Below are 15,281 nucleotides of genomic sequence, written 5' to 3'. Positions count from 1 at the left end.
CCAGTTGACTCTCACTAAAAACTGTCTTTTGCTATGTTAGTGTTCAATTCTTTTGGGGGAAATGTTTTCATATTCGTCAGCCTCATTTCTGACAATCGAAGATTTAAGTATAATTTAATTAAACATAACTGAGTCTCTAATGATACCACTACTGGGGCCAGTCCCACATTCTGAGGGAATCATTTCACCATTCATTGGAGTTCTTTGCTTTTTGCTGTTTCAGATTTTGCCAATGGATATGTAAAGGTCCCTCGTATAACCCAGCTTGTCCAACCCATTCTTCAATGGTTGTACAAGCCTGATTTAGGCATCCCACATGTAATTCATCGGCTTCTCCTGGCCCTCAGTAAAAACTGGCAATCCTTTTCCCTTTCCTCTGCAGGAACACAATATCACTGTCTGTGAGGATACCAACTTAAGGGCCCAAAGTGTAAGCGCTCCAGATGATGATGGCTCTGCTGGGCTTGCTGTGGGAAGGGTGGCAGAGGCTGTAGTCACATGAAGTAGTCAGCAGTCTTCTGGGCCAAAGATGTGGTCACTCCACATCTGTCCTGGGAAAGTCCCAAAGTCATCCGAGCAGCCAGGCATTGCCGATGACATCCCAAGCAATCTGAAAGCCTGTGTCTGTGCTCACACAAGGGCCAGTGGCTGGGAACTCTAAAGTAGCTGAGCAGAATCAGAGAGAGGCTGACGTTTCCAAGCTTGCTAATTTAGATGGAACCGGAAAATTGCAGTTTTTTAAATATTATTTTAAGTTGATGTAGCCAAATAGAAATCTCAGTGGTCAAAGAGAGAAATGGGGAATTTTTAAAAATCTGACTTCAGTTTAGAGTCTCAGGATCACAGAATGATGATGATGTTGCATCTTTTCATACAGAGTTATTTTCTCTTATTTAAAATTATATTTTTAGTTGTCTCTTTTTGTGTAGAGTTACTCTTTTAGATCTGGTGCTCTGGTACCCTTTGAGACTTTGTCAGAGATGCAGAACTACAGGCTCCATCATTTGGCTCTTTGAGTTGTTCCTCCATATATGAAGGTCTCACCAGCAACCTTACTAGCAGAGGTCAGCGGGGTAGGGTTAGAGGGGGACTCACTAAGGGGGACTGAGTACAAATATAAATGTATCACTTTGAATCTGTTTATGATGTGTAGTCATATCCCATCCATAAAGTTCTAACAATAAGACAACAACAAAATGACAAGCTCTACCCAAACTCATTGAGAAAAAATAATCTTTATTAATCCATGATCTCAGAAGGTTCATATTACTAGGCTTTAGGCAAGGGGAGATACTCTCATGGTTAGGAGTTAATTTAGTCCGCAGACAGAAATAGAAATTATACTGTCTCTCTTTACAAGGTACGCCTGAGACCTACAGGTAATTAAGCTTCGTTATGGTAGTATAAGTTAGTTTATAATATTTTGGAATTTGTATGATGGTATTTTAACAAAATTATGTAATATTTTATCGCTGTAATAGTCTACTAAGATTTCTGGCACTACATTCATGAATCAACCTATAAAAGGAATTCTATGCCTATGAATAAAGCAGTACTTACTATAAAGTCACCATGAACATCTGTCTCCAGGGCAGTTATTCTCAAAGAGCTAATAATACAATTAATTGTCATCTGTGCTACTTGATGGGGCATATTGTCCTAGGGACTATGGAGAGGTGTGAGATCACTGAAAAGTCTGATTTGAGATCAGAGAAATTATTTTTTTACGGTATTGGGATGAAACTCAGGGTTGTTCTAACTCTGAGTTACACCTTCAGCCATCTTTTATCTTACTTTTGAAACAGGGTCTCACTAAGCTGCTGAAGGCCTCATTAAAATGGGGATGGTTTCAGGCCAGTGATCCTCCTGTCTCAGCCTCCCAAATGTTGGGATTAAAGGCATGTACCACCACGCTCAGCTCAGGTCATAGAAATTCTGATATGCTTCTTTCCCTCTCTCCATTTAAGTAAATACATAAACAAAACCAAAATAGTCTGTCCAGAGAAGCAATCTGTACTTCTAAAATTAAGCAATACTTGTTCTCTACTCTTCACTTAAGTGATGCATTACAATTAATGCATTAAATAATAAAAACAATTCATTTCAGATAAGGGAACGCAATTCCAGATAATGTGATTCAGACTACTCATTACACAAATAGGGATATTATGCTTTAGAGAGTTAAATAATTTTTTATTAAGATTGATATTTCTTTCTTATACGTCTTTAGGTTCAATATGATGTCCCCTTGATGTACAGGTCCATCACACAGTGCCCAGGCACTGAAGACTTTAATCTCAGCCTTAATTTACTGATGATGTTAGAGTTGCCACAGGTTCAATCTTTTAGTTAAACACTGTGCATAATCGTGGTGATTTTGGACAACGATGAGCTATGCCGTGGTTGTTTCACTTTTATCTTTTAATCGAACACGATGTGCTAACCATTCCCATGGTGACACCCTTGACCTGAACTCCATTTATTTTAAAATTTTCATTATTTTAATCTCCAACCACTGTTTTTAGTTTTCCAGTTCACTTCATCTGGTTCCAAACTCCAGTATTTCTTCCACTGGAATCTCCAGTTAGTTCTGTCCATTTTCACGTTCTCTCATCCACTCTCAGCCTCACTCCCTCCTAACTAGCTTGGATTCCACAGTCCATTGCTGTTATCATTTCCTCCTAAACAACAAAGAACTTCAGTCGGCTCCTCATTGCATTTGTCAGCTAAATCCCAACTATATTTCAATTTTCCTGCAAACTCAGGAACTTTAATTTTTGAAGGGTAATCCCACTGATAACCCTACTCATGTGTTCCCTTTTCCTCCCTCCCTCCCTCCCTCCTTCCTTCCCTCTCTCTTTCCTTTCTCCCTGCCCTCCTCTGCCTCCTTCTCCTTCCTTCCTTTTCTGACTAGGGATTGAACCCAGGAGTATTCTACTTCTGAACTACACCCCTAGCCTATTTTATTTTTTGTTTTGAAACAGGGTTTAACTAGGTTGCTAAGAGTCTTGCTAAGTTGCCGGGGCTGGCTTCAAACCTGCCATCCTCCTGTCTCAGCCTCCCAAGTACTGGGGTTACAGGCATGCTCCGCCAGCCCTGGCTGTCACTCCTATTCTTTTAGTCAGCTCTTTCCTTTTGTTCCTCAAACCCAAACACCTTCTCTCCATCCTGCCTTAGCAAGTAACATTACCTGGAAAGCCAGCTTTGGGAAGCCAGATATTCTCTGCCTGTGTCTCAGCAGATGACTTGGCCAAGAAAAGCAAATGATCTAGAGGTGCTGACCAGCCACCCCTCAATGCAGAACACAGAGGCCAAGTGATCATCCCACTACCTTCCCCAGCAGATGCATCTCCCCACACTTGCTTTCTTTATACCTCTTGCCAGCAGACCCTTCACTCCATACCCCAGGATTAGCACATGGCTTTACCTCTTATTTCTGGAATAAGATTAAAAAAATAGAATCAGTCCAAGTAGAATCAAGTCGTCTTCCTGACCTGGCTGTAACCTATTTACATCGGGGTCTATATCCACTGCCTTCCTTGACATCATGGCTGGGAGTCCCTTCTCCCGATGGAAGGCCAGTCTTCACTCTTCCACCAGACCCTATCCACGCTCACTTCACCACCTTCTTTGCTCTCACTGGTGTAGTCTTTTATTTTTATCTCCATATTTTCCCTTTTCACTGGCTCATTACCCCCAGTGTGAAAATATTCTACTGTGTTTCTTCTTAAAACAAACATACAAATTTTCTCACAGATCCTCCCTGTTTTATTTCATTTCTCTGCTATTGTGTGTGTGTGTGGGGGTATTGGAGATGGAACCCAGGGATGCTCTACCACTGAGCTGGAACCTCAGGCCTATTTTATTATTTTATTTTGAAACAAGGTTTATCTAATTTACCACTTTCTGGTCTCAGACCTGCAGTTCTCCTGTGTCAGCCTCCTAAGAAGTACTGGGATTGGGCAATCTGCATTGACTTTTTCGGTGAAGATGAGCTGTTCTAGACAAGAGCAGATGTGTTCAGAGCCAGGAAGGCAGGTGGCAGCGAGAGGACAGGTGGCCCTGTGCAGAGCTGAAGGGGCCAGGGAGGGGCCTGGTGTCCGGGGTGGTGGTGGGCAGTAGGTCTCTCCCACTCATTCTGCTTTTACATGGACCCCACAGGGCTACACTTTAGAGTAAGGTGAACCAAGATCACGCCCACCGTCATAGGCCCTGCCCTTCAAGTCATTCCCATCTAGGTCTGACTGAGATGCCATCTCAACATACGAGGGACAGAGAGAGGACACTAATGCCATCTTCACCTTCTCTCTGCTCAGAGGTCACTGTTACAGTGTTTCCTTTTGAATAACCTCCTTTAATGTTTCCTGATGGGTGAAACTACTGGAAAATTTGCCATCATTTGTGTTTGCCTAAAGTGACTATTTTGCCTACTTTCTTGAAATAGAAATAGGCCATTCTATGTTGAAAATTATTTTTCTCCAGTACTTTAAAGATATTCCTTGGTCTAATGATTTTCATGTTTTATGCTGGAAGCCAACTTTCAGTGTCATTTTGGCTTATTGAAAGATAATGTGTGTGCTTTCTTTTCTGGCACTTTTTTTTGTGGAACTGGGGGTTGAACCCAGGGACATTCTATTTCCAAGCTACACCCCCAGCCCTATTTTTTATTCTTTATTTTCAATAAGGCCTCACTAAATTGCAGAAGGCTTCACTAAGTAGCTGAGGCTGGCTGCAAACCTGCAATCCTCCTGTCTCAGCCTCCCAAACACTGGGATCACAAGCGTGCACCACCACGCCCAGCTTCCTGGCACTTTTTAAACATTTCTTTTTGCCTTTTTAACCACATCAACTATTAAAGAACACAGAATCAAGATGCTTCTTGATACTGTATTGGTTTTAGAAAATTCCCAATCAGTAGCTCATTAATCATAGTTTTTGCCTTCTTTCTCCTTCTGGAACTCCAATAATACATAGATGAGGCTTCCTTTCTGTATTCTCTGTCTTACAGTATATTTTCTATTCAATATTTCCATACTTCTAAGTAGTTTTTCTACTTACATATTTTTCTATGTAAATCAGTTCCTATTCATTGTGTTTAATTCAGTGTTCTTCAACCTTGTAAACAACTAACATCCCTTGAAGAAAAAAATTTTAATATTTTTCTCCTAATTGTGTTCTTGCAAAATAGTAATTTGTTTAGCTTATTGTGCTACTGGGGACTGAATCCAGGAGACATTCTACCTTTGAACTATAGTCTTAGTCATGTATTATTTTTTCTTTAGAAACACGATCCTGCTAAGTGACTAAGGCCCTTGCTAAACTGCTGAGGCTAGTCTTGAACTTGAGATCTTCTGATATTAGCTTCCTAAGCACTGGAATTAAAGGCATGGACCATGTGTTTGGCTCTTGCAAAATTTTAATACAGGTATTCCATTGGAGAGTGCGAGACTAGAAAAAACCACTTTTGGAAGTCCTAAAGACCCATAGACCTATGAAAAAGTGCTCAATCTCAGGATCTGGGATACAAAACTTCAAATCTCAATAAGATTCTACAACTACTAGAATAGGCAGTATGTATTAAAAATTAAATAATAGGTATTGGTGAGTTTGCAAAGCAACAAATTAAACACTCCCGTAAATCTGTAAATTGGTAAAACTGCCCCCCAAATTTATTTGTCACTATCTACTAAAGCTGGTCTTTAATCCAAAAACTCCACTCTCAGGTAGAAATAGATCCCAAACTAACATGCTCAGGTGTAGCCAGATTTATGGGCAGAAGGGTGTTCATAACATTATTCTATCCCCTCTAAACTGGCAACAACCTGAGTGCTACGGTGTTAATGTCTGCGTCCCTCCCAAAGTCATACGGTGCGGTCCTGACCACTCAGGAGATGGCATTTCCAGGTGGGGCTTTTGGGAGATGACTTAAGAGGGTTGAGCCTCATGAATGAGATGAGTGTCATTATAAATGAGATCCTAGAAGAACCCTTGTCCTTCTGCCATCTCTAAATGAGAAGCGATGTCTGAGTGAGGAAGAGTGTGCTCACCAGACATCACATCGGCTGCCATCTTCATCCTGGACCTTTTAGCATTCAGAACTATGCAAAACAAACTTCTATTGTTTATACACTACACATTCTAGAGCACTTTATGGTGGCTGCGCAAACAGACTAAGATGTCAGGGGCCCATCAACAGTTTAGACTGTGGCATTTTTGTACCAAGGAACACTGTAATAATGAAAAAAATTATAGCTACATTCACCAGCATGGTTGGAGCTCCCACCTTTAACAATGATAAAAAAAAACAATGCAAACACAGGAGTCTTTTTATACAAAGAACAGAAACCGGCAAACGTAATTTATGGTGTTAGAGTTTCAGATGATGGGTTCTTGAGCAGGAGGGCACTTCCAAGCCACTGGCCATATCCATTTTGGATTTTATCTGTATGTGGTTATAGGAGTAATGCCTTTGGGAGAAATTCCTGGGTTATGCACAAATCTTGTTGTCTCATCTAGGTGGTAGGGATATCTAAGAGTAAAAAAGTCTTTGAGAATAGAAATTAATAACAGACATCACTGGATGGATAGAGGTGAAGCTTTTGTTGTAGACATTTTTTAAAAGTTTGGAGTTTTTCTTTTTATGGCACTAAGGATTGAATCTAAGGTTATTATACCTCTGAGTTATACCCCAGCTTTATTTTACTCTGAAAAAGCGTCTCACTCATTTTCTCAGGCTGGTTATGAACCTGAAATCCTCCTGTTTCAGCCTTCCAAGTACTGGCTTAGGTGTGTGCCACCATGCATGGCTAAGTTTTGGATTTTGAACCAAATGTTATTTAGTTTTGGACAAATATTAATCAGTAAACTATAATGTACATGGGGCTTCTGCGGCCTGAACATTTGAGGAAACACGTATGAAGAGGGATGTGTGCATGAACTTTAGGCTATACAGCTTAGTCTCTGAACAAGGGGGCCCACGGCTGGAGAGAGAACAGTTTGTTTCTTCCCAGAACTTCTCAGACTAACTGCAAGACTTTATTAGAGGATCTGCTGCCAGCTTGTTCCAGATACGGGAAAATTAGAGGAGAGACACAAACTTTTCTTGTGGATAGTGCCAGATTTTCTATTTTGTGTCCTAACCCATTTAAGCCTGTCTCCAAGGGAAAGAAGCTGCCTGACATGCTGTGCTTATCTCATTGAGGGATATTCTGTTGTTTTGTTCTTCCTTGCCAAAGACATAATATCTTGAGATATTCTCTAAGAGTCCTTTGGAATATGATATTGAAAATATGCACATAAATATTCACTTACATAATTTGTGCTTCATAAAACATAAAGTAACCAAATTCTGCATCATAAAATTCAAATTTAATAATGCATATTTATTGAGTTTATTCAACTATAGTTATTATTTTTATGGTAGTTGAAAGAACTAGTATATATGAGCAGAGCAAATGCCTAAGTAGACTAAGTGGGCTATCAATTCTGACTTGTTTTCAAGATTTGCAATGTGCAGACAATGATTTTCATTTTACTACAGAATTCTTTTTTGGGAGGGTATTTCACTATAAAACAGCTCCTTAAAGGTTTGATCACAATCAGTGATTCTTGAAACCAGTCTGTAGCCCTGATCAAAAGATGTCCTCTGGGACTTTCTGTGCTGAGGTCAGTTGTATAGATGCATCTTTTGTTCAGGCATCTGGATCTTGCTCTTTCTATATCTCAGCCTGTGGTCTCTGGGATACCTTGCCCTAGAACAAAAGAGTTTCCTTGTCCATGAGGGCAGAGACCCTGTGTCACATGGTGGCTGAGGGTGAGCAGGTCACTGAGTACCTTTGATTTTATACTGTCATATGGTTTTCTCCACTACATAAGGGAGTACTAGGAGTACAAAAGTTTTCTAATCATGGTCTAGTGACAACTAGAGAGTCTAAAAGCCTCTTAGGAGTCCACAGACTATTTCACCAACTATTTTCTTCACAATATTAAGGTGGTATTTTTCCGTTCACTCTCATTTCCTCATTGATATGTGATGGAATTTTCGAGAGGCTCCAAGACACATAATTATAAAAAATTGAATATGAAAATCCAGCTATTTCTATTCAGGCAGACATTTAGGAGATTTGCAAAATTGAGTAACAATGCTATATCTCACTACCCTTTTATCTCTGTTTATGAATAATATAATTCTTTGAAAGTATGTCATATTAAAAAGTTTTTTTTGTGGTACTGGGGTTCCTGGAAACCCTTCTACCTCCGGGCTACACTCCCAGACCTATTTTTATACTTTTTTATTTAGAAACAGGGTCTCTTATGCCAGCACAGCTGGCTTCGAATCTGCGCGATCCTCCTGTCTCCACCTCCAAAACACAGGGATTATAAGAGTGCACCACCAAGCCTGACCCAACAAGTTTTATTATTATAAAGTAATTTTTAATTTTTATTGTTATTTTTAAATAGATACATAAGTATTTTAAAATACACAGTTTAAAAGTTTAAACTTCTAATCATTAAATATTGACACATCAAACCCATCTAAAACTTTGTAGCCTCTTTAAATTTTAATGACTGTATTTCTGTGTTTTGAATTTTTTTTTAAATTGCTAACCATTGCTCTAGGAGAATTAGTCTTAATCCATACACTTGGACATGCGAAAATGCAAAATGATGTTTGTTTTTCCTAAACTGAGCTTTGTGTCACTGTTCTGCCATTTCATGAGTGGGAGGGAGAACAATGCCAGTCTCACAATCCCGCTGCTCTGCTGGACCTCAGCAGGAAGAACACAGTGGGTGCAGCTATATATAGAAACCTTGGGGTGTATAAAAAAATGCTCAACATCACTGGCAATCAGAGAGATGCAAAACTACCCGTGGAGTTCACCTAACTCCAACTAGAATGGCAATCATTCAAAACATAAACAACAACAGATGCTGGTGAGATTGTGGAGAAGTGGGAACTCTAATACATTGTTGGTGGGATTGCAAATTAGTGTAACCACTTTGGAAAACAGTATGGAGAATCCTCAGAAGAATGTGAACGAACTTATCATTTGATCCAGCAATACCACTTCTGGGTATCTACCCAAAAGAAAGGAAACCAGACTACCAAACTAATACATGCGTATCTATGTTTATAGCTGCACAATTCACCATAGCCAAACTAAGGAACCAGCCAAGATGCCCATCAACAGATGAATGGATTACAAAACTATGGGATATGTACACAATGGAATTTTACTCAGTCATAAAGAAAAACACAATTATGTCATTTACAGGGAAATGGATGGAACTGGAGAACAGTATGTCAAGTGAGATTAGTCAGTCACAAAAATAAGAAATTGGATGATCTCCTTAATAAGCAGAAGCTAGGGAGAAAATAGGTAATAGGAGGAACTCTAGATGAAGAAGCAGATACTATAGATGAGCAAATACGGCGACATGAGGGGATGGGAGAGGGAGAGGGAAATTCTCTAATGTACATGGACTTTAACAAACACATCAAAGTCAGTCACTAAGCCAAGCATGAAAGGGAGGGAGTGGGGGGGAATGGAGTGGAAATTGGGTAAGGGCTCATTGGGTTATGTGTACATATTGGGTAAGGGCTTATTGGGTTATGTGTACATATTGGGTAAGGGCTAATTGGGTTATGTGTACATATATGCCTCTACCATCCTATACTCCATTAAGTTGTACAACTACAATGCACCAATAAAAAACAATCTTGGAGACTCAGTGAAGTCACTCTAGAAATCTTCCATGCACACATACTTGGGGATTTCTATGCCCTACTCTGTTAGAATGGGCACGTTTTCCTCCTTTTTCACAGGTAGCAATAAGAACAAGTGTGTGCCTACAACTCAAGAGGCTATCTGCACTTCCATGTGAAAGGGGTAAGTAGTAACAGATGAGGTATGCAAATAAAAACTAGAAAACATGCGTGCTGCAACACTTCCTCGGTGCTCTCTGAGGCAACACCCCATGTGGACCTTGTTGCTCCTCATTTTTAGGTGAGATCTATTCAGTTTCTAAGAATGGCCTTGATGAAAAGTTGCAGATACAATCACTGGATCTCCAGGACTAGCACACAATACTTTATCAAACTCCAATACACATTTGCTAAGGGTGTAAGAAGAACATTGGGACTCCAGCTAGCAGAAGGAGGCGCCTTACTTGAACTTCCTCCAGACATAGGTGTCACAAACTGCCATGCTAAACATTCTGGAGGACATGTTCTGTTACTGCTGGGTTTTTCAAATCATCTCATATGCTGGTCTTCTATGTGCATCTTCAAAGATGCTTTTTGCATAAATAGCTTTTTTTACTTTTTTGATCAAAAATAATCTTTTATTCAGCATTATCTGCTAACATTTCTCAGGATTACTGCATATAGAACACAGTTTAGAAAATACTGCTTTAACATAACTGAAGAAAACTTGAATAGAATCTTAGTAATGAGAATCACAACAGTGGCCCAGGCATGTCTGTTTTCCTAGGCCAGATGTTTTAACTGATCATCAGGAAGAAGTTCATCGCTTTGCTGGACTCCTTTAATGCACACACAAGATTTCACAAAATAATGCTCTGATAAGACTTGGTACACTCTGACATTTTGCATCCTAATTCATATTTTAAATCATGTTGGTCACAGGTCACTAAGGTGATTTCACGGTCTATAACTTTGAAAAACAATACTTTAGATGACTTCATCAAAGGGCAACCGAGGCCACTTTAAATCCTTAATCACTTAGTAGCATGATCTTTAATAAAATGTAGACAATGATAGTTGCTCTCTATATTTAATAGGTGCTTACAAAATATAATAAAAGCATTCATCACATCACATATAAGCTGTTGTTATTAATTGACAGTGTTTTTAAAAGTCTGTGATGCATTTTCAGATAAAGGATATTGTGAATGGTGAGATGTCAGATAGCCCAAAGAAGCAAGAAGAAAAACAAGGTAGTGTAAAGTATTTTGCTCTTCTTTTATTGAAGTTGCCTCTACCACTCAACTACTCAGTTTTCAGAAAATTACAGACAATAAATTTAGAGGTAGTTTTAAATTATTATTGGTATACTGTAATCATACATGTTGATGAAGTTTGGGGTGATAGAGGCATATACACAATTCAAAGTTCTATTAAAAGCAGCTTCCATGTCCATTCCTGCTCTCCCCCACCAGTTTGGATATGACTACTGAGTTTCAGATTTTCAGCTCTGTACACAAAACTCAAGAACACACCTTGCTGTTTGCAGGACTCTCTATTTACTGATGATTAGTGTCCTTTTACACAGCCAAAAAGAATTTTTTTTAAAAGAAAGTCTTTAAAAGTACATATTATTGCTTACAAGATAATAATGTTAATGTTCAGTTTCTGGTATGCTAAATAAAGTTAAGATCTTCTATATAATTTTTAAAATTTTATAGCAAATGCTTTTTTCATTAGGTGAGATTACTTTTAAAAAATGAATGCAATCCTTCCTAAGGTAAATGCACTGTAATAAAAACAGTCAGTCCCTTTCTGTCTTCCAAAGACATTACTTACTATTAGAGATGAGCCTACCGTTTCACTATTTATAACCATCAACAACTTCTAAGGTTTCATTTTATAGATTAGATAATTAATAGGCATTGTAAAAATAGAAACAATTAGGCATTTTATGGAAAGAATTTCAAATTCTTACTATATAAAGCAATGTTCTAGCTGGGCGTGGTGGCGCACGCTTGTAATCACTGCTCTGAGGAGGCAGAGACAGGAGGATCGCGCAGGTTCGAAGCCAGCCTCGCTGGTTTAAGAGACCCTGTTTCCAAATAAAAATATAAAAAATAGGGGTCTGGGAGTATAGCCTGGAGGTAGAAGGGTTTCCAGGAACCCCAGTACCACCACCACCAAAAAAAAGAAATGTTCTATATGTTGACATTTGTTGTTTCTGTTTTCAGTAAAGTTTAGGCTGTCTTTTTGTTAGTAGGGGTGTGTGTGTGTGTGTGTGTGTGTGTGTGTGTGTGTGTGTGTGTGTTTTGAGGGCTTGGCTCTCATCTTTTAGAACAAGTGGAGGTAGTAGAATCTCTAAGCCTCTAAGCAATGGGAACTAGTGGAAGAAAGTTAAATCATTGGAAGTGTGTCATTAAAGGGGATATTGAGACCCACAGCCCAGTTTTCTTTCTCTGTTTTTGCTTTTCGGCTGCCACAAGGTGAGAAGCTGCCCCCATCAAGCTCCTTCCCTGTGGAATTGCATAAGCAGCCTTGCTGCAGGCCCCAAGTAAAGGGAGATCTCCAACTACAGACTGAAGGCTCTAAAACCATAAGGCACAATGAACCTTTCCTCTTTTTAAGTTTAGAACTTTAAGTATTTTGTTACAGTAACACAACACTGACTAACACAGCATCATTTCAATATTTTTTCCTATGAACAACTGAATATACAACGACAATGATTTGATCATCTTTTCATAATTTTCTTACTGGTTTTTAATGCCATTTTGGTCATAAGTCAAGTCTCACACATATAGGAGTCTACTTATGAGTGTTGTATTCTGTTTCTTTTGTCTATCATCAAATAATATTAATTTTGTCAGAGTCTCTTCAGTATGTGTATGTTAAACATATTTTACTAAGTGAACTAAAGCTACTTAAATAAAGATACAACACTATAAAACAATTTTAAAAAACAATGGGCATGATAGATGAATTTTAAGAATTTAAGGCACTACTGAATATGTACGTATACTTGTTTATAGGTGAATATATTCATGGATAAATGTGATCCCATTTTCTAGCCTTTTTATATTATTTTACAATTTTGATGTTATATATTTCTATATAAATTTTTGGCATTAAGCTAAACTAATTGACAACATAAAGGATGTTATGGTTTGAATTTGAACTACCAACAATTCATCCAAATAAGGGGTTTTATGCTTTGAATCTGAGCTGTCCTTCAAGAGCTCAGGTGCTGAGGCTTTGTCTCAGGGCAGCAGTGCTCAGAGGCAGGGCCTTTGGAAGCTGACCAGATCAGGAGGGCACTGACCTCACAAATGAATTAGTCCACTGATAGACTTGTAACTTTGCTTGTGTGTGTGTGTGGTGTTGGGGATTGAACCCAGAGTTTACCTCTGAGCTACTTCTCCAACCATTTTAATTTTTAAAAAATTCGAAACAGTGTCTTCTTGCTAAATCGCTAGAACTAGCCTCAAATCTGCAATTCTCCTCTCTTAGCCACCCAAGTATTTGCATGTGCCACTATGCTTGGGTGGACACAAGAGTTTCATAGGCTGTTGGGAGGCGGTGGTAACTCAGGATGTGCAACCAAGATGGCAGGAGTGAGGACTTTGGAATACGCCCTTGAAGGCAAGACCTTGTCCCTTGCCCTTCATGTGCTCAATCTTCCTGACCACTACCAAATGAGAAACTTTTCTCTCCCACATGCCTCTGTCATGATGGACTACATTACTGTAGCCCAAGAGGCAGCTGGCCAAGTGGCCTGGTGAAACCTCTCAAACTATGAGTTAAAACAAAGCTTTCCTCCTCTTAGTTGATTTTTCTTGGGAATTTTGACAAGGCAACAGAGATCTAACACAAAGCAATAGGTGAAGTACTTAGTTTTCTGAATACTGAACACATTCTGCTAAGTGAAAAAACAAGTGAATGAATAGTGGTTTCTAAGAGAATTGGTTAGAATAAAATAATCATCCAGATATTTACAAAAATATTATCTACAGCATTCAAATAGCAATTATTGACTGAAAATCACTATTTCTCTCTTATTTTGAATTCACCTGCATATGTGTTTGACCTAACTATTCTTAGCTCGCTGGCCCAAGATTGAACACTGGTTCCTCCCAAGTATGAATTCTTAATTCAGTCTAGAATGAATATATATATATATATATATATATATATATATATATATACTCTAAGAAGCAGGGTATCCTTTTTATTATATAGAGGTTTGAACAATCTTCTTTCTACTATAAAGCCCACTAATAGCCAAAAATGAATTGTCTTTTTCCTCCTTCCATATTACAGAAAAAATTATCCACACTTACTCTATAAAATAAGAGCCTGGCTATAAATATATCTTTTTGAATTTTTCGTACTATTTTCATTATATGTCCTCACATTCTTAGGGACTTGTGTAAATGCTTCTCTTCCCTTTCTTTATTTCCCAGGTCCAGTGGTTCATTTTTTCAGGGTCTTTATTTTTATTTCTTAGTGTAGCTGGCTATACCTGAAAATTGAACTGAGATGGAACAGGCCAGCAAGGGGAAGGCATACAGATCTACACATGTATGTAAAGTTTCCACAGGAAAAGGAAGACCCAAAAAAGCATGGGAGCCAGATGCTCACACCCAAAGTTGGACAAAGAGTAGTTACTGGTGAAAATATATAAATGAAAAAGGGCCTTGGGCAAGACCAGTTAATTGTAGAGGAATACACAGAAGAGGGTCCTTTTAACAAGGTCTTTTTGTACAGAATTATCTCAGCCCTGATCCCCATCTCTAGTGATAAGGATGTGTCTGACAATGTTCTCATGTGGTTTTAGCTCTAATGTTTAGAAGGGAAAAGGAAGGTCAGGATGCCCTTGAGCCTACTATTCTGCAAGTACCTTTAACTCAACATAATTTTTATGCCAAGATGGCATGTCCTGGGTTGTTGGATGCTACCACGCTCTCACGACCTGGGCAGGTGGACTTGCTCAATGCTGTGGGCTGGGGCAAGGGTTCGTGTATTTGTGCAGTTCTCATGGGGGACTCTTGCGGTTGCCTGTTTTCCTTTGGGGAACTGACTTTGCTCAAGGGTATTATAACATTAAAGCTCATTGAAGATCAGCTGAATGTCAACAAGATTTAAAAGAGGTCTCTTAGCAATATAAATATGAACGTACTTCATGTGTGATAAGAACAATAAAGTTCACTGTACAGGCATTTTTTAAAAAAAATTGTAATTGTAAAGTTCAAACTCTGATGTAAATGCCAGTTCTCACTGGACTAAGTATAATTATCATACTTACTTGATATGCTAGTCAACTGTGTGGACTGCATCAGTCATGACACAATACAGGAAAAAACTGTTCTCAGCTTACACAGTTGTCCATGCCTTCCTTACTGCACCTGGTGCTCAAGAGCTTCTACGCCATTCTGGGCTCTGGCTTGTGAAATACCACTTAGGGTTCAGCAGAGGTGTCCACAGAACTAACGCAAGACAACTGAATATCTCTCTACTCAAGCCCCTGACAGGCAGGAATTGATACCTGAGGGGAAGATGTCACTGGACTTAGGAT

General features: G+C 38.9%; 1 protein-coding gene across 1 annotated transcript in view; it reads right to left on the bottom strand.

Moving 5' to 3' along the window:
- Window positions 1-15,281, bottom strand: part of CNTNAP2 (contactin associated protein 2) — a gene marked incomplete at both ends in the record, with an annotated part of 1,557,236 nt that overhangs the window by 426,817 nt on the left and 1,115,138 nt on the right. The window lies entirely within an intron of this gene.

This window comes from Muscardinus avellanarius (assembly GCF_963383645.1).
Source record: "Muscardinus avellanarius genome assembly, chromosome: 9".
In the NCBI taxonomy this organism is placed as follows: Eukaryota; Metazoa; Chordata; class Mammalia; order Rodentia; family Gliridae; genus Muscardinus; species Muscardinus avellanarius.
This window is presented reverse-complemented; position numbering and strand designations above follow the sequence as displayed.